At 37.5% G+C, this 24,472-nt stretch overlaps 1 protein-coding gene across 2 annotated transcripts in view; it reads right to left on the bottom strand.

The window, feature by feature from the left end:
- Znf385b (zinc finger protein 385B) overlaps positions 1 to 24,472 on the bottom strand; it is a 289,007-nt gene that overhangs the window by 215,321 nt on the left and 49,214 nt on the right. The window lies entirely within an intron of this gene.

The raw sequence follows: 24,472 nt of genomic DNA, 5'->3' as shown, positions 1-24,472 counted from the left end.
TAGTCTATGGGTTTATTCCAAAACTTCTTTGTCACCATGTAGTCTTCATTTTAATGTCTGTGTTGATATATGGTAATAACCGTAATAGATAAGAATGAGATGGTATTTCATCATTCTTAGTAATAGGGACAGTGCTTTTCAGTGTCAATAGTGATGCTGCTTTCTTTACTCAATGGCCCTTTTATTCTGGGGACCAGATTTTTGTTTGCCCAGATATCATTTCTTTTTAATATTCTTTTCTCCTCTTAAGAAAAAAATTAGGTCTTTCCTGATTGCCATTCATATGACACAAAATATTGCCTTCCTGCTATTTAAAGCCAATATATGCTGTAATCTGACATTCTGAATCACAGTTACATGGTATTTTAAATCTATTTACACTTGAGGAGAAAGCAAATATGTCTTTAACCCATGAATTCAAACAACTGTCCCTCAGTCTAAATTTTGATCTATTTTGTTGTTAGAATCTTCAATCTAGGTAATCAGAATAATTCTGTGGTTTGATTTTTCCGTAAGTAACTCAAACAATAATTATAACATTTTCTAATATGTTCTGAAATATGTAACACTGATCCTAAAGGCTAATTTCTAACATTATTTGTTTTACTTGTAGCATGGAGTTCAGGTTTATTTTTTCTATACATGTTTGAAACCAACTACAGTAGAAAATGAGCAAGCTGTTAGAAAAAAAAAATTTTCAATAAACTTATTTGAAATTTTTACTTCACTTGACTTTTTTTAGGAAAAAAACTAGTTTTTTATACAAACATAAAATAGCAATAATTTGATTTTTAAATAGTAAAAAATAATTAATTATTCAGAACCCTCTATGTATGATATAGTTACCATACATTTTAATATATAGCAAAAGTGTATGCTTGTTACTTCTGAAATGTGTTAATTTATCTGCTGTATTCCAACTGACTAAAATCAATCTTAAAAATGAATCTTTATAAATGGATACTAATTGATAATAGAAATAATTTAGTAATGGACTATATAGAATATTAATAATGAATCCATATGTACTTGAATGGATTTAAAAGTTTTAAACAATCATTTATTAAGTTGTTTAGTTTACATAAAGAATATAAACTGCTATTTCATTTATACAAATAAGCAAGATCTTATTTATGGAAAAAATATTCCTTTGGGGGTATTATGCTGTAAAGTACAAAAATGTAAATGTTCTTAACAGTTTCTATTAATATGAAATTAAATTTACTTCTGAAAAAAGTAAAGTACTATCCTCTATAAATATGTACAGTTATTATGTGTCAATTAAAAATAAAAAACACATTTAAAAATCACTGATTGGTTTCACTTTCTTTCAAGAGTGAATTCATTGGAGTAAAAGAAATGGATTTTTACTTCCCTTCAAATGAAGAATGTAGTCTTAAGAAAAGATATAATAGAGTTTTAAAATTTTGAAGACATGCCATGTAATCATAGAGTCCTGATAAAATACTGACTCCAAAGCATATATTCTTGTGAGTGAAGAAACTCAGACACAGAGGAGCAAATTATCTTGTTTATTGTCACTTAGATGATTCAGTGAAAAAAAAATCATAAGACTATTCATTCTCTAAGTCTATACTGAGTTCTCTTTCTATGACAGGCACTGTCCTGAGTCTCAGGTACAGGAGTCCCTGCTCTTGTGGAATTTGTTTAGATTAATGTCTATTGATTCTGATAACAGAGCCTTTTCAATTTGCTCATATAATTTTCTCACCAAAAGGGCTAATTTATACAACTTACAAATGGGCTCCTCTGTCTGATTAAAATGCTTGTGGTTTTGCTATTATTAGTGTTCTTAATTTTTTTTTTACCTGCATTAGTCTATCATGGTTGTTTTCTTGACAGTTATCTCATCTATCCATATAAAAAAGAAAACTGTCTGGTCTTTTTGTCATGTGCCTTTCAATGAAGAATTTACATGATAAAATCTATATTATGTTTTTATAATAATTAACATATTTTGTATTTGGTTGCATAATATAAAAGGAAAGAGTTTTGTCTCTGTACCCCCCAAAAAGGAAAAGATTCTGAGAGTAGGGGATATTGATTTGCTATTTCTTTTTCCCAATTCAGTCTTAGGTAACTCCATTAACATTCAGCAGTCATCATATTATGATTTAAGCGAAAGATTTGGAAAAGAAATATCTATACAGTATCAAGTGAGCTTGAAATAGTCTGCAACTGCTGCAGTAAATCAGGAAGACTACTAATTTGTTGTTCTGTTCACTAGTATTCTGCAGAAATCATGTACTGCACATGTGTTGCAATTTTTAGCTGGAAAATCCTTAGATCACGCCATTTTGTCATTAAGGCAGAATATAAAGCAAGTTTCCAGGGCTTGCCAGCCTCCTGTCTCTTCTGTCTAATGTGATCCCTCTTTGTATCAAATAACTATCCAATTCCAGCTTTGGCTGATAGGACCAGGTATGAATAGCTGATTCGAGGGCAGTTAGTCATCAGAAACGTATCACTGGTGGCCTGGTTCAAAACCATGTGCCAGGAATTGGAAAGATGTGATACCAGTGGGTTGTGCACTGAGTACTGAGCTCTGACCAGGTTCGCTGGGGGTCATGTCAAGCCAATGTTTATATGGAAGAAGGACAGATCACAAGAGAGAAGAGCACAGAGTATAAAGAGCTTAAAAGGCAAGAGATAGGGACTGACTCAGAGAAAGAAGGTTCCCTGGGGTTTCTAAGTGAGTGTGACATCAGTTTGTCCAATCCCAGCTAGCAACATTTATTGACAATGTATTCCCTGAGATTCAGGGGTGTATACTCACAACAAACATTCTTCTTAAATTAACCTGAGTTATTCTTTGCAACCAAACAAATCCTGGCCTTCCTCCTATGTAGACTTAATTTTTGCCACAAGAAAAAACCAGAAGTCAATCAGAAAGAAGGGCACTCAAGTCCTCTTAGTCTCTGAAGGATCATCCTACTGAAAGTCAATTTGGGGCACTAGTCTCTAGGCCATTAATACTAACTACATGGTAGTATTTGTTAATTTCTACAACCTTCTAAATATAAGATCACATAAGTGTTACAGAAGACCACAGTACTGAATTAATCTTTTCCAACTTTCACCCTCTAAATAGTTTTGGTCATGCTCATTTTTCTACCTAAATTCTCCCCATCCCACCCCACTTTTTTTTTTCTATCAAAGTGATTGGAAAACAAGCACCCAAATAAATCAAAGTAAACACTTGTGATTTGCATATTCTGTCATTTTCCCTTATCAACGCAGTTTTTGGGTACATCTCCCAATGAATATTGCTCCTAAAATGGTATATTCACAAGGGGTTTCTCCTTTATCTCTACCTAATTAGTCATCAGTCTGTCCCAACAGAATGGATGAAGAAAATGAATTTTTCCTTTGTTTCTGTTTTACTAAAGATTTGGTCAAAGTATTTCTTTCAGCTGCCCATCTTATCATTAAGTTCCTCTAGCAAATACATTTTCTTCTATACATGTTTTTCTCCCTTTGAATACAGGTCTCCAACAATTTGTTGCTACTTCCTCATAAGCCAAAGGAAATAGTAAGAATTAAATCCTTTGCAACGTAAAGGAAACATCATTTTCAGGCAATGCAAATGCTTTAATTCCAAAAATTCTTTAAAATGCCAGGACTGAGTAGTTATTACTCAATACTGGCTTTGAGCCATCTGAAGCATTTTACTCCGGTTGGGGTTTTCCAACTGCTGAGAAACTAAAGATCTTTAAGCAGTAAAAAGGGGGGAAATACTGATATAATTAAAAGGCAACAAAATAGAAGGAAAGAAAGTACAATAAAAAGAATATCAAAGTTAAATTTTCAAGCACAAAGATGTCTATATGTTACAAAGCATGGAGATGACACAGAACTACGAAGATGTATATAATGGTCTCAGGAGTGCCAGGTCCTGATAAAAAGAGTTTACCTGTATCAACTAATATATTATCATTATTATTATTGTTGTTGTTGTTGTTCACATAGGAAAATGAAGCATAGAGATTATAAGTAACTAACCCAAAGTTACACAGAAGTTGAGTGGGAATTTCCAACCAGGAGTTTTGGCCTCCCCACAGCTAGAGCCCTTAATCATAGACCATTTACCATTTCTGTAAATATCTTGACCAGTAAACTATTTAACAGGTTGCATATCAAAACTATCTCAGGAGCATTTCAAAGCATACCAACATCTATGTTCTACTGCCAGAGATTCTGATTTCATGGATCTAACTTGGGCCTGTCATCAGTATACAGACAGCTCCTGACTGACCATAGCTTAGCTTAAGACTTTTTGACTTTATGATGGTGCAAAAGTGATTCACACTCAGTAGAAACGGTATTTTGAATTCTGAGTTTTGATCTTTTAAAAAGTAGTGATAAGTGGTGTGATATTCTCTCTCCATATTGGGCAGCAGCACCAGCTGTGAGCTGCAGCCCCAAGCAGCTATGCCACCATGAGGGTGAAGAAGGACTTCTCCACAGTGTGCTGTGTTGCTAACTGTGAGGCAAATTAGGTGGATTAAATGTATTTTCAACTGAACGATATTGTCAAATTCAAGGATTTTTATCAGGATGCAATCCCATGATAAGCCAAGGTGCATCTATATTTTATAAATCCCCAGGTGATTCTGAAGTACAAAAGGGTAAGATGAAGCCCATGCCACCTCTCTATTTATTAGTGGCCTAGCCAGAAACAAATCCAATTATCTTGACTTTTCCCCCTACATTACAATAGCTCCCCCTTCTACAAGTTGAGGGGGAAATGAAGAAATAAAAGTTTTCTCTTAGAATGATGACTTTAAGTTTCTTAAACCAAAAAGCTTTAGTTCACAAGCTAGGTATCATGAAACACTAGGTATCAATCATGTTCTTTGGTGGTTATTAAAGCTAAGGTGAATTCTCTATTTCTGAAATAATTAAGTACATTAATGAGAAACAGATGAACATTTCCCAACTCCTTTTATTAAATACTGTAGCACTAGTACAACTTAGACACCAGAGGTCTCTGCTATACAATTTAAACCATCTATGTAATACAGAGCCCTCCTAAGACTCCAACTCAAGCAAAGTATCTTAAAGAAGAGATAATGATGATTATCTGAGTGTTGTGATTATTTGGTAAATGTTGAACAACCTGGGCTCTGAGGGGCGGAGCCCTGATGGTGTTTACCAAATTATTACTCCCACTATTGCCAAATCCAAATTATCAAAGTGACATTATTGAACATGTGGCTGGGGAGAGATGTATTATAGCATCCCATTATATGGTACGTCTACCACCCAGGCACAATAAAAAATTAAAACAAACCTTAAGAGCGTGGATAAAGCTAAAAATATACCAAAAGAATTAGGAAGGAATGGGGTTTGACTATTACATTTATTTTTAAATATAATTAATTTCATGAAAGTTATATAATTTAATTTTCTCATGAGCTAGTGCAACACACCACTGAAAAGGCATCCATTCCATCACATAGTTTTCTTGGAGAAGGGCAGTATTTAATTAAAGAAACTAAACAAGAATGAGTCATTGTTGCGGTACATTCAGTCTGAAGAGGAGATAAACTTTCTTCATTAATTGAGCTTTCTCAAGAATGAGAAGTTTTGATTAAACCCTCCAGAGCAAACCCAGTCTTCATGGTGAGCAGTGGGGCACAGAAGCTAAGGGTGCAGACTCTGTTGTTAGAATGCCTAGGTGAGTTCTGGCTCACTCACCTGTACTGTATGACTTTGGAGACAATGCTCAATCATAATTATTCTACCTGTAATTAAAATGGTAATAGTATCCTTAGAATTGTTGACAAAATTGAATGAATTATTAAATGTGAAGCACTTACCAGCAGTACTAAGTGCATAGCAAATACTCAGGGAACATTAGCTACCACTCTCCTGTGAAAGCACCTTCATATAGATAAACTGCATGCATTGAGACAATTCTGGTCATTGGTAGCATCTTAAAGTTCCATGAACAGACTTTTAAACTCTCAAGTGCCCTGGCCTTTCCTCGTGCTCTGCTCTCTTCCTGAAATGATGAACTCCTATATATCTTTTTAAGCTAAGATCAAAATGTTTACTTCTCTTAACTTTCTCTGATTAGCTTATAGGTCCCTGGGGGGCAAGTCCCAAAAGGGTTTCTCATCTCCCCAGCCCTTTCCTCTCACTCTGTTTCCCAGAGCAGCTTTCATTCACCAGGCACTTCCACCATCAGTTTCTCTTGGAGTTGGTCAACCATGGACTGAATCCTCTGAAACCATGATCCCAAATAAATCTTTCATCCTCTACATTCTTGTCAGGTGTTCTGATTACGGTAACAAAAAGCTGACTAACATCCCCTTACATGGTTTGAGTTTTAGATATTCACTACATGCCTGGTTCAGGAAATCCCAAGCCAAGAAAAGCAACGTTTATGATCCAGTGTTGACTGTATCCTAGGACTCCTGGAAGAAGCTAAATTAATTCTTTCTAAAGGAATACATCCTCAATCCACGCTTGACATTCCCACAGGGAAGGCCAATGAAACATGAGCTCACAATCCAAAATTTTAAAATACACACCCAAAATAAGCTACCAAAAGCAAGAGACAGAGAAACAGAAAACAGCACACTATAAACTCTTTCATAAATCTCTTAGAGTTATTAAACACAGAATACAAAATGTCTGAAATAGTTAAAGATGTACAAATTATGGATCCCATAATGGTCGTTAAAGGATTAAATGACTCTATATAAATGTATGATACAGCAAAACTTTGAGACCATCTGTTTGGAATTAAGATCCAGAAGAAAAAGGTAATTCTTCTCTCAGATTTCTTTTGCCCCATCCTTCCTGCCCGCTGCACTTCTTTCCTCTTCTCTGGTCCCTTTGGAAAGGCTGGAATATCCATTCTGACTCAGCATAGAATAAGATCAGCCCTAATTATAGTATAAACTCCAATGCCAACGATTGACTGGAATCTTTATGAGTGGAGACAATATTCATGTTCTAGCTTTATTTGAAGATATTTTTACAATATTAACTTTAAAACATTCTCATTATGGAACATTTCTTAAAATTTATAAGGAACCATGTTATTTCATTTGAATATGAGAGTAAAATAAAATTTATAAACCTTTTTATACAACAGGAAATCACATGGATTTTTATCAAAAATTAAAATATTGCTGGTTGTAACTACCAAGAGACACAGTGTTTCAACAAATACTTTATGTAAACTCTGTTACATATTCTTATTGCTTTTACGGAATTATATCCTCGATTATAAATAGCCTTCTTAAGAGTAGGGACTACTTCCAATGATATATATTAGGAGGCTAATACCGTATTCCTTTTTTGAAAAGCATTTATTTATTTGACATTTAAATAAGCATCCACTTTGTGCCTGGTCCTATAATATACTCTGTAGATACTTAATGAGCAAAATTGGACCCAGTTCCTGCTCTCATGGAGCTTACAACATTATGATGGAGATAGATGACTACAGCAATCACCAAAGGAATGCAGAATTTCAATGAAGCAACTGTGGCATATTCTTTTTTTAAAAATTTTTTTAAAGAGAGAGAGAGAGAATTTTTTAATATTTATTTTTTAGTTTTCAGTGGACACAACATCTTTATTTTATTTTTATGTGGTGCTGAGGATCGAACCCAGCGCCCCGCGCATGCCAGGCAAGCGCATTACTGCTTGAGCCACATCCCCAGCCCCAGCATATTCTTTTTTGACTGTATTTAATGATTGCATTAGTTTTAAGGCTCTTCTAAGGAATATTAAGTTGTTACAAGTTAAAGGGTAATAGGTGACCTAGTCTTGTTGTAAATTTATTCTTTTTTTTTTTTTTAAATATAATCCAGTTTCCACATGGGAAATCTTCCCTTGATATTGATGCCTATTAAGTTTTTTTAAAATCATTGTCTATTTTGCCAATACTTAAGAATTTTTAGTGTCCTTTCATTATAATCCCAAATGACAGACTGCTAAATTTAATAATTACAACAACTGACAAAATTATTTACTTATTTATAAACTCTGTGGTAATACATTAATAGATTTTGAAGATTTCGGCTTTACTTTGTGTTATCACAGCTGCATTTTAAGGAATTCTTAACTTCATCTGATGCCAACAACCTGCTAGATGGAGACCTAGGGCAGTACCCAGGTGGGCTGGTCTGCAAGTCCCAGAGAGGGAAGACTGAATGAGGGGATGGTATTCACAGGTGGGGAATCACGTGACCCCAGAATCCCTGAGAACTGAAGTCTAGAAGTGGTCTTCATAGCTCTCTAAAACCCAATCCAACCCCTGCAAAACCAATTGTGGGAAATTCTACCGAGAGTAAAAAGAAAATCAAGATTTTTAAAAAATATGTATATTTGGTGACTTAGTTCCATAACTTGGTCTTTGGTAAACTGCTTTTTAGATAATTGGCTCTAATCCAATTGACCTAGAATAACCTATTACATGTCCCTCTGATTTGGTCCTAAATCATTAGGTAAAAATAGCCTGGCACTTTGAGGCTGGAGCCAGAATAGAAGGAAGAGTGTGAGTGAAGCATGTACATAGAGATGAGTGGAGCAAGGAAGGAGCAGGCGGAAGAAGGACAGGTGTCTGAGCTGGCAAGGGAAATGTGTTGAGATGGAGCCATGGGTACCCTGGGTCCAAGGAGGATGAACACTGTAGGCTACTGTAAAAAGTTCTATCATTGGATCAAGTCATAGGGAAGCACTGACACTTTGTAAAGGTGGTTATATGATGAGAGTAAGATTTTGAAAAGACGATCCTTGCTATTATATATGAGAGAATGTTCTGAGGAGCAGCTGGGATAGGCAGGATAACTCTGATGAAAGCTATTTCAGTTTTTCTTGCTGAGAAATGATAATAGCCTGGACCAGGGAAGTAGTGAGGGATGTGGAGAGAAGTGGATGATTAGAATGGACAGTGGTACTCAACTGGGGGTGATTTCAACCTTCATGGGTCATTTGGCAATGTTTGAAGACACTCTTTTGGTGTTGCAACTGTGGGAGGGGAAATAGGCAGAGGCCAGGGATGTTGCTAAACATCCTTCAACATACAGGAAAGCCCCTCCCCACCAACAAAGAGTTCTATGACTCAAAATACCAACAGTGCCAAGGTTGAGAAACAGTGGAACAAATTCCTAGGGAGTAATATGGACTTAATGTCAGAAATTAACCATTGGCACAATGCCAGATTTATTAAAATAAATTGCAATGACCACAAGAAAAATACCATAGCTATCAGTAACTGCTTTAGGAACAACAAAATTTAAATGACTAGTTACGAATCAAATAAGCAGTTAGTAAGTAGGAATATATAGTTATTAAAACGCTTAGATGGGAGCTGTAAACTGCTTTCCCAGCTTGACAGAAATACACAGCTACTAAATCTAGCATTGTCTGCAAAAGAGACACACATTCACTCCAGTAACAGTCAGCAGGATCTAAATTTAGTTTATACTCTTAGTGCATTAAAATAGTATCAAGATGCTCAGGAAGTCTAAATCCATCACACTCCAAGCTTCTGTCTATACTGTTAATAGCTACTTGCCAAGATCCCCCTGGCCCATGTGATTACAGCCTATTAAAAACACGTCCTTTGCGAATTGCTCTCAGAAAACAGGAAACAGAGTTAAAGAAATGTTTCGAGATTCACCAACTAGCAACGCGTCATAATGCAGGCATGCTTAAAGAGTATATCTTAACTTCTGAAAAGAATGGAATTTTGTGCAAAGCTTTATGGAGCTTCTTTATGGTTTACTATAAAAGTTAAATGCTTTCTCTCCAAGTTCTAGGGTTAGAATGGCAAATTAGAAAATCCAATAAACATTTTTATTTGAAAATAAGATCTACTAATTGTCTACTGTGTAACTTAGCTAAATGGTAAATAGGGAAGGGCGGAGCCAAACCTAGGATTGAAAATGCAAAATGATTAAGGTTCTGCCATGATACCCGCATTTATCTGTTAATCTCTCTTTTACTCACAACAAAAAATAGACCTACCTGAAGAGATTCATTTTTCCCCCTTTATTTCACAGAATCTTTTAAAATGCAGTTTGAGATTTTTTAAAATATTGCTTCTTTTTCTGAAATGTTGGTTCAAGGTGTATTCCTTCTGGGGGAGTGCTCCCAAAACTTCACGTGTTGCATTCTGTAAGCATCTAAGTAGATACATACCAACAGAAGAGTGAAGCTAGCAAGTGCTCAGAATTAATAAACTTCAACAAGGATGATGAATAGTATTTTCCCCTCCCTTGACAAGAAGCTACAAACCAAAATGAACACAAAAGGCTTTGCAAAGTCAACATAAATAGCATTGGCCTTTTTACTTTAACAGATAATATATAACTCCCTCTGCTCATCACCAGCTTATTTTTCTGTGTTAGATATATGAAATTCAAAAAATATCTGGATCTGTCTACTCACACTTATCTAATACTTCATGCCTCCTATGCCCAAGACTTTGAAAGCAGAGCCTCATAGTCTCTCAATGTTTGTCCCTTCTTTATAAACAGATCACCAGTCTTTAACTAGGTCACACAGATATTTAAAATAAGGCCTACATTTTTCAGCCACTTTTGCATCTAGGTGTGGCCATCTGACAAAATTCAGGCCATGAAGGGCTTCTAGGTATTTTTTTAAAGGTTGAGGAAGTGATGGCTTCTTTCTTCTGCTTGCTAGACTGTAGACACTGGGACCTAGTCTGTTCTTGCTGGATTTGAACACCCTTCATGTTGCCAGCCTGACCATTATGTGGATCCGACATAGCTGGGGAACCATGTGTTTGAGGTCTATGTCTTTTTGCAAGGGCACTCCAGGGCCAAGGATGCTTTATGGCACCTTCTCACCAAAATTTTCTTAGTGACAGACCAACATCATGAATTTCCACATCCATTATATCGATACTCATAACAACCCTGTGAGCCACGAGAAGCACTGAAAGTTGCTTTTTCTTTTGAGACAAAATTCTCGCTATGTTACTCAGTATGGTCTTGAACTCCTAGGCTCAAGCAGTCCTCCTGCCTCAGCCTCCTGAGTAGCTGGAACTCTAGGAGCACAACACTATCACTGGCCTCTTCACTGAACGTTGCTTCTTAAAAATTGATGTGTATGGGCTGGGGATGTGGCTCAAGCAGTAATGCATTCGCCTGGCATGTGCAGGGCGCTGGGTTTGATCCTCAGCACCACATAAAAATAAAAAAAGTAAAGATGTTGTGTCCACCGAAAACTGAAAAATAAGTATTTAAAAAAATTATATCTCTCTAAACAAAACAAAAAACTGATGTGTAAACTGAAATTCAGAGGTAGTTAAGTTTTATTCCTCAAGTTCACATGAGTTCACTAACACTTCAATTCTTGATTCCTAGATTGGTGCTCTTTCTATTACACGTCACCATTTAAAATAGTGTGCAACTAGAATAAATTATCTATGATTCAAATAAGTAATTTTGAAATTTGATTCTGATTAGAATCATTGTGGGTCTTCAAAACTGGAATTGCTATTTTCTCCCAAATCTCTGTTTTAAAAACAATGTATAGGTTATGGCCAATATCAAAAGGATGAAAAATTTTTCATCTAATTTTATTCTTTCATATCGAATAAAGTTCATGAACAACACTTCATGTCTTCTTAAATAAAGCCATAAAAAATTTCAAGTATAGGCAGGATTCTGTTTTGAGAAAGCTCTTTTAAGACTAAACTCTAGTATCATAACAAAATTGTTCAGGGACCTTCTATTCTAAAGTTTTCTTATAGGTCTCTGTAGTCTTAGGAAAAAGAAGAATTGTTTCCTTTTTAATAGCTCTACAATAAGAGGAAGGACAAAGAAATATTTTAGGTCATGATTAGAAGACTAGGTTAGAACATTGTGGTGTAAAATAATTTGATGACTATGATCACTCTGAATGGTTTAAGTACTCTTTGATCATTATAGAATACAGCTCAACTTCCACCAGGTATTTTTAAATTGCATACCTTTGATCACAATGGATTCCAGGAAAACGGATTTGTATGACTTGATTGATATCATCTACTCTATTGGAAAAAAGGAATTCAAAGCTTTAGAAAATTGATGGTGTGTTCAGTCTCATCTACAGATGTGGAACATGGCTGCTTGTAGTATACATTGGTAGGATTCTTGTGGAAGAAAGTTGGGCAAAAGGTATCAACATTTTAAAAGGGGCATTCTCATTTCCTTTGTAACTCAATTTATGGGATAATTTGAAGGAAACAACTAGCGAAATATCTACAATTTTGCAAGATTACCCAAAATGGTATTCAGAACATAAATCATAACTTTAAAAACCTTTATGTAGGACAGATGTCAAATAACAAAAATGTATTAAATTAACTGTAGCACATTCATAAACAAGACTTTGTAGTCACTGAAAATAATGTTGTTGTAAGATCTGTTGTGAGATGGTGTTTAGGTGGACAAACCAATAATATTCAAGTCCTGTACTTAACCAGTCATTTTTCATCTGGGACACTATCAAGGTCATAAATAACTAAGCGACAGGTCAAGCAATGGGTACATTATGCTAAATCTCCTACAAACTTCATAATACAGAAACTGGCCCCTTTGACGTGTCCCACCAAGCTTGTAGGGGTTCTCAACCCTTTTATCTTTTTAAAATTTTTTTTTAATTAATTGCTGCCCTGTGAGGTTGAATCAATACACTGGCTCTCTGAAGCTGATCCCAAGATCAGAACTCTCATATTGCAGGCTGAGGGTCCCTGATCAGAAATGAGAGTCATCCCTAAAGGCATGGGGAGCAGCTGGCTGGCAGAGGAGCAGCTCATTAAGCAGAATCCCCCCTTCCTTCTCTGTCTTTCTGAATATTTTCAAAGCCTTATATGGTAGACAAATAATGGCAAATAATCAAGTGGGACACAATGTACCCATCAAATCATATTGTTTTAAAAAATACCCCCCATAGCCACCCACACAATTAAGATGAGAACACACCTGTGACTAACAGTGGCTGTCTTCAAGAGGTATAAGAAATATGGGGGGGCAACTGTTGGGGTTCAGTTTCCTTTTTCTTTCCATGTCTATACTTTTGAGATGCTTTACAAACAGCAGCAGCAGCATGCACTGCTTTTATCATTAGAAAAAGAAACGAACGTTAATGTTACCTAAACAAGACATTGGCTTCTCTATCTTGAACACACTGAATGAACCATGTTAAAGGTCTAACTTCTGTTTTTAGTTTTCTTGGATTCCTCTATTTTTGTCATCTAATACCATTCTCTATGACATTCCCTTATTTTTAACTTTAAAAGTAAGAAAAGTGACAACTTAAAGAAGAATGATTGTTCACGTCTCTGAAAGAAAGACATTACAACCTTCTAATAACAAAATCCCGAGCACATGTAAAATCTCCCATTTACATTCAAAATCTGCTAGCAAGTCCAAGTTCCACAGAATGTCTGTGATTCTTTCTAACTTTTCTAAGTGTGTATTCTGAATCACCTTTGTGCTCAGATTAGAAATAAAGTGTGTGTATGTGTGTGTGTGTGTGTGTGTGTGTGTGTATACATGTATATGCAGATACAGATGCACACATGCTTGAGTTTAGCTCCTGGGCGGGCCACAATTGAATAGCCGCCTTCATTTTTCCCTATGGAGGTGAACACTGTGCTCAGTGGCAGATACTGAGAAACACTATATCCTAAGAGCCTCTGGTTACTTAAGAGCATCTTCCAGGCTTGTTCCTCTTTGAAAAGATAAAATAAAATATTCATGTGCTATCATTGTGTGGTTTAACAAAGAGAGGCAGCCTCTGCCTCTTACTTTTACTAATCCATGATCGTCCATAACCTCATACCAAGTCAGACATTAATATTCACATCCTCTCATGTGAATGAGGAAGGCAAGGAAAACAATGGTCCTGCAAACAGTGCTTATCAAGTAACATTAGAATCAACAGTGAGACGACTGGTCCACCTTCACCAAATCACATTTCAAACATTCATCCAATGACACTTTGAACAAAGCATGACTTACTTCATGCACAGAACAACCTATTTCCACAAGAGATGTATCAGGATGCCAAGGCAACCTGCCCTCCCTGAGAACTGAGGAAACATCAATGAACACTGAATGCAAGTTTATTTCTGAATTAAACATTTAAGCCCTTTAAATGTAATAGCAATACTGAAAGTAATTCAACATCTTTTAAGATAATTCAAAGTGCTTAACTCATTAAATATAATTATCTCTTAACATTGCTGCATAGTCTCTATTTTCCTAGTGCTCTTTAGAAAGGACAAAATACCCTTCCTTTTACCATAATTTCCCCCTTGTCTATATCTAATTGAAGAGCTTTCTATCAGGAAACTTGAAAAACGGATAATTACTGCTCTGGGGCCTTTCGTCAACTATGAACTTGGGAATTAGAGTTTCTGGCCTTGCTTAATGAAAAGTGGCTGAATTGAATTTTCTTCATCTAACAAGTATCAGTTTTTTTTTTTCTTTTGGTAAAAAGTTTCTTGGAGAAACTCTCTTAATAGCCACTGGCAAAGCCCATAATTCTACTACTGCAACAATGAGATCTATTTTCCAGATCATCAATCTTCATCCTCCAGACAGATACAATTGTTTGAAGAGTTGCAATTACATTATCCCTTGATGCTTCTTCAGGCTCCACATTTGGCTGATTCCACAGTTAACAATTAAAAGGCCAAAGGAATTGAGGATTAATTTTTATCTCTAATAATAAAAAGTTCATTGCATTAAATTTCGTGGTATCAGCATCACTGGCCTCTTAATTAAAAGGGCAATAGTTACACCATTTTGTAGAAGGAGAGATGGAAGTCAATACCCACTCATGGACTATAGATTGAGAGTAGTAACTGCGATCATCATGGTGGTATGGATGGTAGAATTCTTTTACTACTTATAAATGATACATTTAAAGTCCTGGACAGTGGTTGACACACAGTAGAGGCACCAAATATGCCAGCACTCTTCTCCCTCGCTAGGCTAGGTCTATATTGCTAAATCTTCAGCCACCCTGATGTTAAAACTACATCACGTGTGTTTGAAGAGCAAAGTATCTTTAGCAAAAAAATAGGTTTGGTAGATTCCAAACAAAATGTTGATAACCAAGATGGGTCACACACACCATCGCGTGTGTTCTTATGTGAGCTGGCATCAAAGGCCAGCAGGACCAGGGTAAAGATCCCAAGGAAGGCTCCGCCCACTGAGGGGCTCCTAATCATCAGAAACCCATCAGAAAGGGATTCCAGGCGGCCTGTCTTCATTTGTCCTTTCCTTCACCTTTGACACCAGTTCTCCTTTCAGATAGACACATTTTTAATTCTGTTCACTCGAATCAGGGGATCATCAAAAGTATCTCATGTGGTTGGGAGAGTGTGCAAACCCACTTACACAAACATGCTTACTTGCTCTACTCTGAGCACTGACCGCATCACCTTGCCTGTCATGTTGGTACTCCCCTCCTATCATGTTGGTGTTCCCCTTCACAGCTCTACTGAGAGACAACCTCTACCCTGACTGCAGATTTTCTGATTTACAGGTCTTTGTGGTGACCCAGGAATTTGAATTTTTCACAAGTGACTATAACACTGCTGAGATTTGGTCTTAGCCTCATTCTTTTTAAAAAATATTCCTCTTTTTTTTTTTTTTACAAAATATATTCTACTGTTGTAGAGTGTATTTTGAAATATTATACATACATAAGTTTTACTTGTTCCAATTAGGATCCCATTATTGTGGTTGCACATAATGAGAAGTTACATTGGTCTTGTATTTATATATATGAAGATAGGAAAGTTATATCCAATTCATTCTACTTTTTCCTATTACCATCCCCACCTGCTTCCTTTCATTCCCCTTTATATAGTCCAGTGAATTCTAATCTTCCTCTCCCTTTTTGTGGATTAGCACCCACAAATCAGAAAGAACATTCTGCCTTTGTTTTTTGGGACTGGCTTATTTCACTTGGCATGGTATTCCCTGGTTTCATTCATTTACCGGCAAATTCCATAATTTTGCTCTTCTTTATGGCTGAGTAATATTCCATTGTGTATATGTACTACATTTTTATTTATCCATTCATCTGTTATAGGGCACCTAGGTTGGTTCTTTAGCTTGGCTCCTGGTTAACACCATTCTTTAAGGAAAAAACATCCTGTACTGCAAGCTTCTTAATACTTCAAAATCTTTGTTCTCAGAGGTTGGCACAGTGCCTCAGATACATAAAAATTCAATAAAAAAGACTTTGGGAAAATGGTGATTTACATTAGCAATTGTCTTAGAGAAAAGAAGTTTCCAGGAGATCTGGGTTGTGCCAAGTACTCTTTCACACACCAGCACCCCTGAGTTTTACCTTCTTCATCTGGGGAGTTAGGTTGTAGGAGAGAAAGAAGGGAAAAGAATGTGGATGACTGGCTGGTAGATAGGACACTGTTGGGTCTATGGCTTAGGACAGTTTTCTTGATCTCAAAACCAGCGTTCCCTCAACTTGCCCTCCCCTAAAATCAAGAACCACAAAGCAAAACATAAATAATCCATGGAATCTAGTCAGAAATCACCCAAACAATGAACTATTTCTCTTTTAACATTAAACTTATATTAATCTACTAAAAACTGAATGTCTTTCATCTAAAAAAAAAACCTTGAATTTTGTTTAGAAATACACATCTTAAAAATTACCTATGCCACAGTTCACCTGTGAATTAAATACTACCTATGCCACAGTTCACCCAGAATTATTTCACACATATTGTTTATCAGTTCTCTTTTGAGACAGTGAAGTAGTTGAGCCAAAATTTGTATTTATTTTTTTCACAACATCTCCATATTTTGGTCATTTATAAGCTTGTAGGCTAGTTTCAGTGTTAGCAATCACTGTCCACATAATTTCAACTGAATGCAGTATAAGTCCCCCACTTCCTTCTCTGGTATTATTTGACATGATTAAGATCTATCAAGAAGACCCATGGGTGCTTGAGAGGAGTTCACTACTAAATGGAAGTCGATCATGAAGGAAATGATTCAAGCCATTAGAACCTCTCTGGGCAGATGGCTATTACTAGGTTATCTTTAAAGGAACGCTGCAAAGCTTCAAGATGATCTAAACCTCAAAGTGGGTAAACGGACACCCTTCGAGCTGAGCCTGATTACTGAAATCTGTCTTTTGGTTTCTGGGACCCAGAGGCTCTGTGATTTGTGACTCTCTTAATTCACATCATGATCCCCAGATTTCCCTACTTCAAAAATTAGGGTCATGGCCTCCATGGCTCCACATTAGCATCATTAACTGATCTGCGGGCCATATCTCAGCGGGTCCTGTCAAGCTGATTCTTTCTTACCTCTCACAAACAACCCTCCTGTTGAATTATCTAGATGCCAAACAAGAAACTATTAGATTAATATTGTCCCCACGTTCCTGGTAGGTAATATTATAAGGTTGGCATTGTGGAAGTATCAATGGTGATTTAGAGAGCTGGGTTTCATCTGTAGTTCTGATGCAAACTAGCTGTGTATCTAGAAAGGTGTACTTGTCCATAATGTGGCAGCACAAATACTACTATCTATCTGGGTTTATGTGAAAATTTAAAGTGAGACATGCATAATAGCACAGGACTGATGAGAGTATTTGCTTAACTGCTGGGAACCACTAGATTAATGCTGCTATTAATGAAAGGGCACATGCTTTAGGGTGGTTCATGGTTCTGTATTTCAACATCTTCATTTATAAAGTGGAGCTGCTACCACCCTACCCTACAGATTTGGTGTTACCATCAGGGAGGACTTTCTCATTCTCTATCTACTAATAAGGATTCTGATTTGGCCATCTCTGTTTATTTCCATTATTTGCCATCAAGGACAATTTTGTCACAAGACAAATTCTCTAGGACTTCTATGGTCTAGAAATGAAAGAAATGGGAAAGAGTAAATAGAAAGAAAGAAGAAAAAAGAGAAGAGGGGAAGGGAAGGGGCTGCACGGAAGATGAGCTCATGGGCTCTTCCAGGGCACACCCCCAATAACCCACCTCCTCCAACCACTCCCCACCTGCCTATGGTTACCACCCAGTCAGTCCATTCAGACTAGAGTGGGATGATTGGGTTACAGTTCTCATAATCTAATCATTTCTCCTCTGACTATTCCTGCCTTCATACAAGAGCTCTTAGAGGACACCTTAGAGTAAAACCATAATATTCCACCCCTCCCCGCATTGCACAATGCAAAGTACATCTAGTTCATCTCCAAGGATCCCCATAATCTTCAAAGTTCAAGTACTGCCCCAAAGTCCAAGTCCAAAGTCCCTGAGACTCAAGGCAAACTTTTGGCCGTGTGCTCCCATAAAAATCAAAAGCAATTTACATTATATCCAATATATAACAGCACAGAATAGATGTTACCATTCCAAAGGAATGGATAGGGACATAGAAAGAAGGGATATAACCAAAACAAGACCTAAACCTGGTTGGGCACACATTTCCCATAGCTCTACTTTTGGTGTCTGGGGCACATGGCGGCAACATATTTTGTCCTAAAGGCTTGGGGAGTCCCGTCCCTTTGACCTTGCCTATTGCAGTATTCATGGCCTCCTAGTCTGGTTCTCTCTGCAGCCAGCTACTTTCCTCAGCAACAGTCCATGTTACTGGCATCTCTTAACTCGGTGTCTCCAATGCAGCTCAGACAATTCTCAAAGCTTCACATGTCACCCTCCCAGGAGCTGCCCTCAGGGATTCCAACTCTGCCACCTTCTGCCAGTCTCCAGGTTTTCCTTTGAAATCTCAGTGAAAGCCTCCATGACCTCCTAACTCCAGCAGCCTGCTTCCTGCAGAGCCAACACCACGCAGATGATGCCAAGGTCTGCTGCCAGTTCCAGCAGTAGTGAGGCCATCACCACCTTAGACCAGGCTGCAGAAGTGACTGAGTGTGGGGTGAAGCAAATCCTTCAGAAACAACTTTCCGGGCATCCCTGTGTGAGCAGGGCACCCCCACAATCTCTTAAAGAGTTTTGACTTCTACACCCTGGAGCCTGCAATGGGGGTGGTCTTGAAAATTCCTGAGAGATCGTCAAATCATCTTTCATATTGTTTCAGTGCAAAGTACTTACTTTCTTTTCCAGTGGTGGTAATGTCTTCATAAAACACACAGATAGTGTTTATAAACTTTTCAAGTCAAACTTCAAGTTTTTAAATCATTCGGCTCTGCCATCTGCTCCTAATTCTCAAAGTAAACTTGGGTTGAAAACTACCAGCAAAATCCATGCCACTGCCTGAATACTGGGTTACCTTGACATTTCCTGGGCCAGAGTAATTAGTATATCACCTTTAAATGTGGAACCAATCCCACAAGGATACCGAGGGCAGCTGGATGTTAAGAGAACTATGACTGGACTTTTGGGTGATAAGATTTGTGTGGCCATTTGAGGGAATTACTTTCAGGACTCTGAAGCACCTGGAGGCAAATAAACAGTAAAATAAACATTCTGTCAGTCACATGAGAAGGAAAAAAAAAGTCTTGCCAGTTAAAATCTGAGAACTAAGAAATCGGTGAACTGGGAAGGGGCTTCTTAGAGACTTGACCAGAGTATGCTTCCTGCTATGGGACTAGAAACAAGTGGGAAGCACCCTGAACTCCAGAGATATTGAACCCAGCTCTGGGAAAACATCACCTAAGTGAAGGCAGGAGCACTAGCAGCCTCAGTGCAGCGTAGGGCAGGGAGGAGGCACCTGCTTGTTGGGCTACATGACCATGGCAGGCAGGCCCTGGGCAACCAACGTTTCCCATTACTTTTCCAGATCCAGTATTCCCCACTATTCACCCTGTGCTGGGCCTGGGTGGCTGACCTTTGTGGACTCCTTCCGTGGATCCCCTGTGCTTTCGCTTCTGGCTGGATCCAGTTAAGGTTGGCCTCCAGCAAGGGACTGGGAAGCAAGAGAGTGAGGGCAGGTATGTATGTATTTCTTTGATTTCAGCCCTGATGTTGTTTAGCTTTACATCTTCCAGGGGGCAAAAAGTTGGCTATATCTTTCCTAGAAGGCAGCAGCTCTCTCATCTGTTGGCAGTCCCTCTCCTGGGGCTCAGTTCTCTTCACTGACTAGTAATTGCTCCCTTCTAGTGCCCCTTCAGGGTCTAGGGACAGTAACTGATACTAGCCATTGCTAGTCTGTGGCCCTGTCCACACTCCATTGGCTCTCTTAACCCTGCTCAGACCTCTGAAAATATTATCTTTATTAAATTCCCTCCAATGACTCTACCTAAGCATACCATCTGCTACCTGCCCAGACACCAACTAAGAGACCCAGAGAAGACAATAATTGCACAATGAGAAAATGCATAGGGAGTGTGTCACCCTCTGGAAGAAGACAGAGGAGAAAAATATGAGAACTAAGGGCCTGGACTTAGGACCTGGGTTAGAGAATGTTTCTCATCTTCATGTCAACTAAAAGCTAGAGTCATGGTAATGTAACATATTTGCAATTATTTTCAATGAAGATTTACTTTATTTGTAAAGTAAGGCAATATTCTCTTTCACAGGGTTCTATTATTTAACAATCAGTTGATATGCGCTGTTGCATGACAGGAATAAGATTCAAATCCCATTTTCACCACTTACTAAGTAAAGTCACCATTCATTTTTCTATGCCTCTACTTTCTCATCTGAAAAATGGGGACCAGGGGCTGGGTTGTGGCTCAGTTGTAGAGAGCTTGCCTAGCATGTGTGAGACACTGGGTTTGAAACTCAGGACTGCATATAAATAAATGAATAAAATAAAAATCCATCAACAACTAAAAAAAATATTTTTGAAAAAATGGGGGCCAGGATACCTTCTTCACTGGATTTTTATGAGAGTAAATGGTAGGCCGATGGACACGTGCTTGCTCACACAAATCCTTAACAAATGACAGTTCTACTTGTTCCTTTTTTGCCACAAGTCTCACTTTAAGGATTCTCACAAGACTGTGGTTTTGCAAAGGAGCTTATATCTTGGAGAGCCCAATGAGTTCCCTCAGCACTGATTTCGATCTGGATGAAGATGAAGATGACTGTGATCAGCTGCACCTGCTCCCACCTTGCTGGCAGGGAGCCAGCAATCAGCACCTCTGTTATCTTTCCCTTTCCCCAAAAATTAGCACTATAGTTTTTTTTTTCCCAGAAAAATATTCCAAATCACATCAATTTGTGCTGCATATCATACTTCAAATCCTCAAATCATTAATGAAAGTACTGTGAATGACTCTTGAAAATCCTAATAAACCAGTGATACAGAACTTACAAACCCTAATATGATTGAAAAATTCCCTTTCAAGCTGGGCACAGAGCACATGCCTGTAATCCCAGAAGTTCCAGAGGCTGAGCCTCAGCAACTTAGTGAAGCTCTAAGCAACTCAGTGAGACCCTATCTCTAATTAAAATATAAAAAAGAGCAGGGGATGTAGCTCAGTGATTAAGTACCCCTAGGTTCAATTCCCAGTACCAAAAAAAAAAAAAAAAAAAGATCCCTTTCAAAATTCTTATCTAATCTTTGTACATATTTGCCATAGTGAACATTCTTGAGAAGTTTGCTCAAGATATGCTCTGAGGGAAAAAAATGGGCTGGGGTTGTGGCTCAGCGGTAGAGCACTTGCCTAGCATATGCAAGGCCCTGGGTTCAATCCTCAGCACCACATAAAAATAAATAAATAAAATAAAAATGTTGCGTCCAACTACAACTAAAAAAATTTTAAAAAAAGAACTAGCCACAGAAAATATATTTATGAACAAATATCTCAATGTCAATTCTATCCTTTAGTATTGTAAGCATCCTGCATACCACAACATTTTTAACACTACTATAGCTTTATGAATTCATTCAATATTTTTTACTGAGTGCCATGCACTGATCTAGGTTTGGAGAAAATAAAATATACAGAAGCTCACATCATGATGGAGCTTACATTCTAAATTCAAGGTTAATAGGAGCTCAAGAAACATTTTCCTCCATCTCTCCTACATCTCTACTTACTAAAAAGTTCTGAGTTTTAAGGAGTTAAGTGTTGACAGATAAAATGTATCCCATTAAGTGTGAATTTCAGATCGACAACACATAATTTTTTAGTACAAATTCGTCACAAATGTTGTGCCTGAGCAGAGGTATTCATTGGACATATTTATACTCAAAGTTACTCTTGTTTTTCTTAAATGAAAATTTAACTGGAAGCCCCTGTTTTTCATTTGCTATGTCTAGCAGTGCTAAGGGGATCAGTTGGGACTCTGCCCCAACTTGCTGAGTGACTTTACACACATTATTTAGCTTTTCTGGATCTCAGTTTGCTGATACATAAAATGGATTTGATCCAAAGGATATTTTAGTTCCCTTATATCTCCTTGGTACCACTTCTTCATAATCAATGATCTTGTCACCACATGCCTCCTTTCCTTCTCCTCCATTCCATTCATGGATGTTAATACTAGCTATGCATGGCTGCTCCAGTGTCTCCTTTCCTCGGTGTCCCTTGGTGATAATATCCATATGATCTTCAGCTCTACGTTGGTTACTTGCTTAAAGCTACCGATTGTTAAATGTCCCACACTGAGTAGCACTTTGTACTTCAAATATGCTTGCACACATTTCTGCATTTGCTGTGTTTCTCCTCTACCTCCCTTAGCATTCTTATTTTTTGAGAGAACACCACTCAAGTAAAGCAAATCCGCTTGCTTCTGTACAGATTTTCCAGGGACCCTGACTCCAACAATCTTCCACAGCTAGTGCCTCTCTATGCTTGCTGGAACTTCCTCCTTGCCCTTCCAATCACAGGAACTACTTCCCTTCTCCCACAATAAGCCCTCTGCTTTCACCTTCCAAGTCTAGTACCTGGAGGGGCCCACTGCAAACCTGGACCACCATGCCACTCAGTGCGGTCTTGGACCCAGCAGCCTCCGTCTGCTGGGTGCTTGCCAGATAATATACAGTTGTGATCAGAACCACCTTTTTAAGTTTGAGAAGCATTGGTTTAGAACACCCCTAATCACACAATTTTTCCATATTTTCTGAGAGGATCAAAAGTACCCAATTTGGTCTGAATTTATTAGTATATCCCAGGATTGATAGTTCCTAAACCTGTACAAGGTACACCTGGAGGTTAACACACTTTTACTTAAAGAGAGGCTGACAGATGTCAGTGATTCCCATCCCACCCACCTCACGTGCTCCTTTTGTGAGGCACTCCTGATATCAGCCAGGATGCTGAATGACCTGGTGAGGAGGGGGCAGACACAGGCTACTATGTCTTAATATGTTACACTGGCCCCTGAGTAAATGAGCAATATGAATTATGACCTTCCATCTCTTTCTAGCTGCCTGCTATGACCAAATAAATTGATTCATTTTGAAGGGAATAATGCAATAATGAATTATTTCGGATACAAATATGCTTAGTGAATAATTTAGAAGCACTTCATAGTCTCAAAGTTCTCAGAGCTCAATGACTAATAAAAACAATCCAGAGATTCATTGACTACATCTTTTACATTTGTGTTCAATTCCACAGAGCTGTTCCTGATGCATGTAATGTCATTCAAAATACTGTTTATGGAATGATCATAGGTACAAAAAGATTGGCAGAACCAAGAAAGCAATAGCTGCCTGCCTTTGTAAACAGACAATGAGTTCCTATGTCTCCTTTAGACTCAAGAGACAAAGACGAACGCATGTGAAGTAATCAGGTTTTTGTCTGACTATAATATTAATCTTTGGATAAGACACTGAAGGACAGAAAAATAATTCTGCTCTATACTGAATCCTTAGATAACCCAAATTTTTGGAGTCAAAAATAAAGCACATTGTTTATTTTTTTTCTTGCAGTAAGAGCAATGTCATCAAAAGTATAAGTGGCTCAATTATATATGAAGCCTAAAAATACCAACATGATAACTGGGGAACTCATTTACATTCAAATACTGAGTTTATCTATTTCAGTACTACACTCAAGGATAAAAAACTTAAATATCCAATAATTGTTTGGAAAGATAAATGGCGAAGTATTTCTTAAAGATTCAAGTGTACGATTATTATTTAAATCCATGCAGGAGTCTCACGCACATCATTGGCAGTTAACAAAACTAATTTGAGAACCAACTCTTAGTTATATGGATATTTTTTAATCAGGTCTGCAGTTCACTCCAGTACTTTATTCAAAGGAGTTACACAGTTGTGAATTGATATCTTTAGAATTGGTGGATACATGACAATGCTACAGTCAGATTACAGGGAATTTGGAATAGTTCTCAGTTTAAAAGCATTATCCTCCCTCCCTTTTTCTGACTGTGGCTTTAAATCACTGAAGTAGCTGTGTAAATATGAGTCAATAATTCCAGCAAGTTATGAAATTCACTTGTAAAATGTAGATTTTAATTCTTTAAGAGGATAGGCAAAATTGCCCATGAACTGGCAATTTATATATTTAAAGTTAATATTCACCCTCTGAGCAT

This window comes from Marmota flaviventris, chromosome 11, assembly GCF_047511675.1.
Source record: "Marmota flaviventris isolate mMarFla1 chromosome 11, mMarFla1.hap1, whole genome shotgun sequence".
Taxonomy (NCBI): domain Eukaryota; kingdom Metazoa; phylum Chordata; class Mammalia; order Rodentia; family Sciuridae; genus Marmota; species Marmota flaviventris.
Note: the sequence above shows the minus strand (reverse complement) of the source record. Positions and strands in the feature narration are given on the sequence as shown.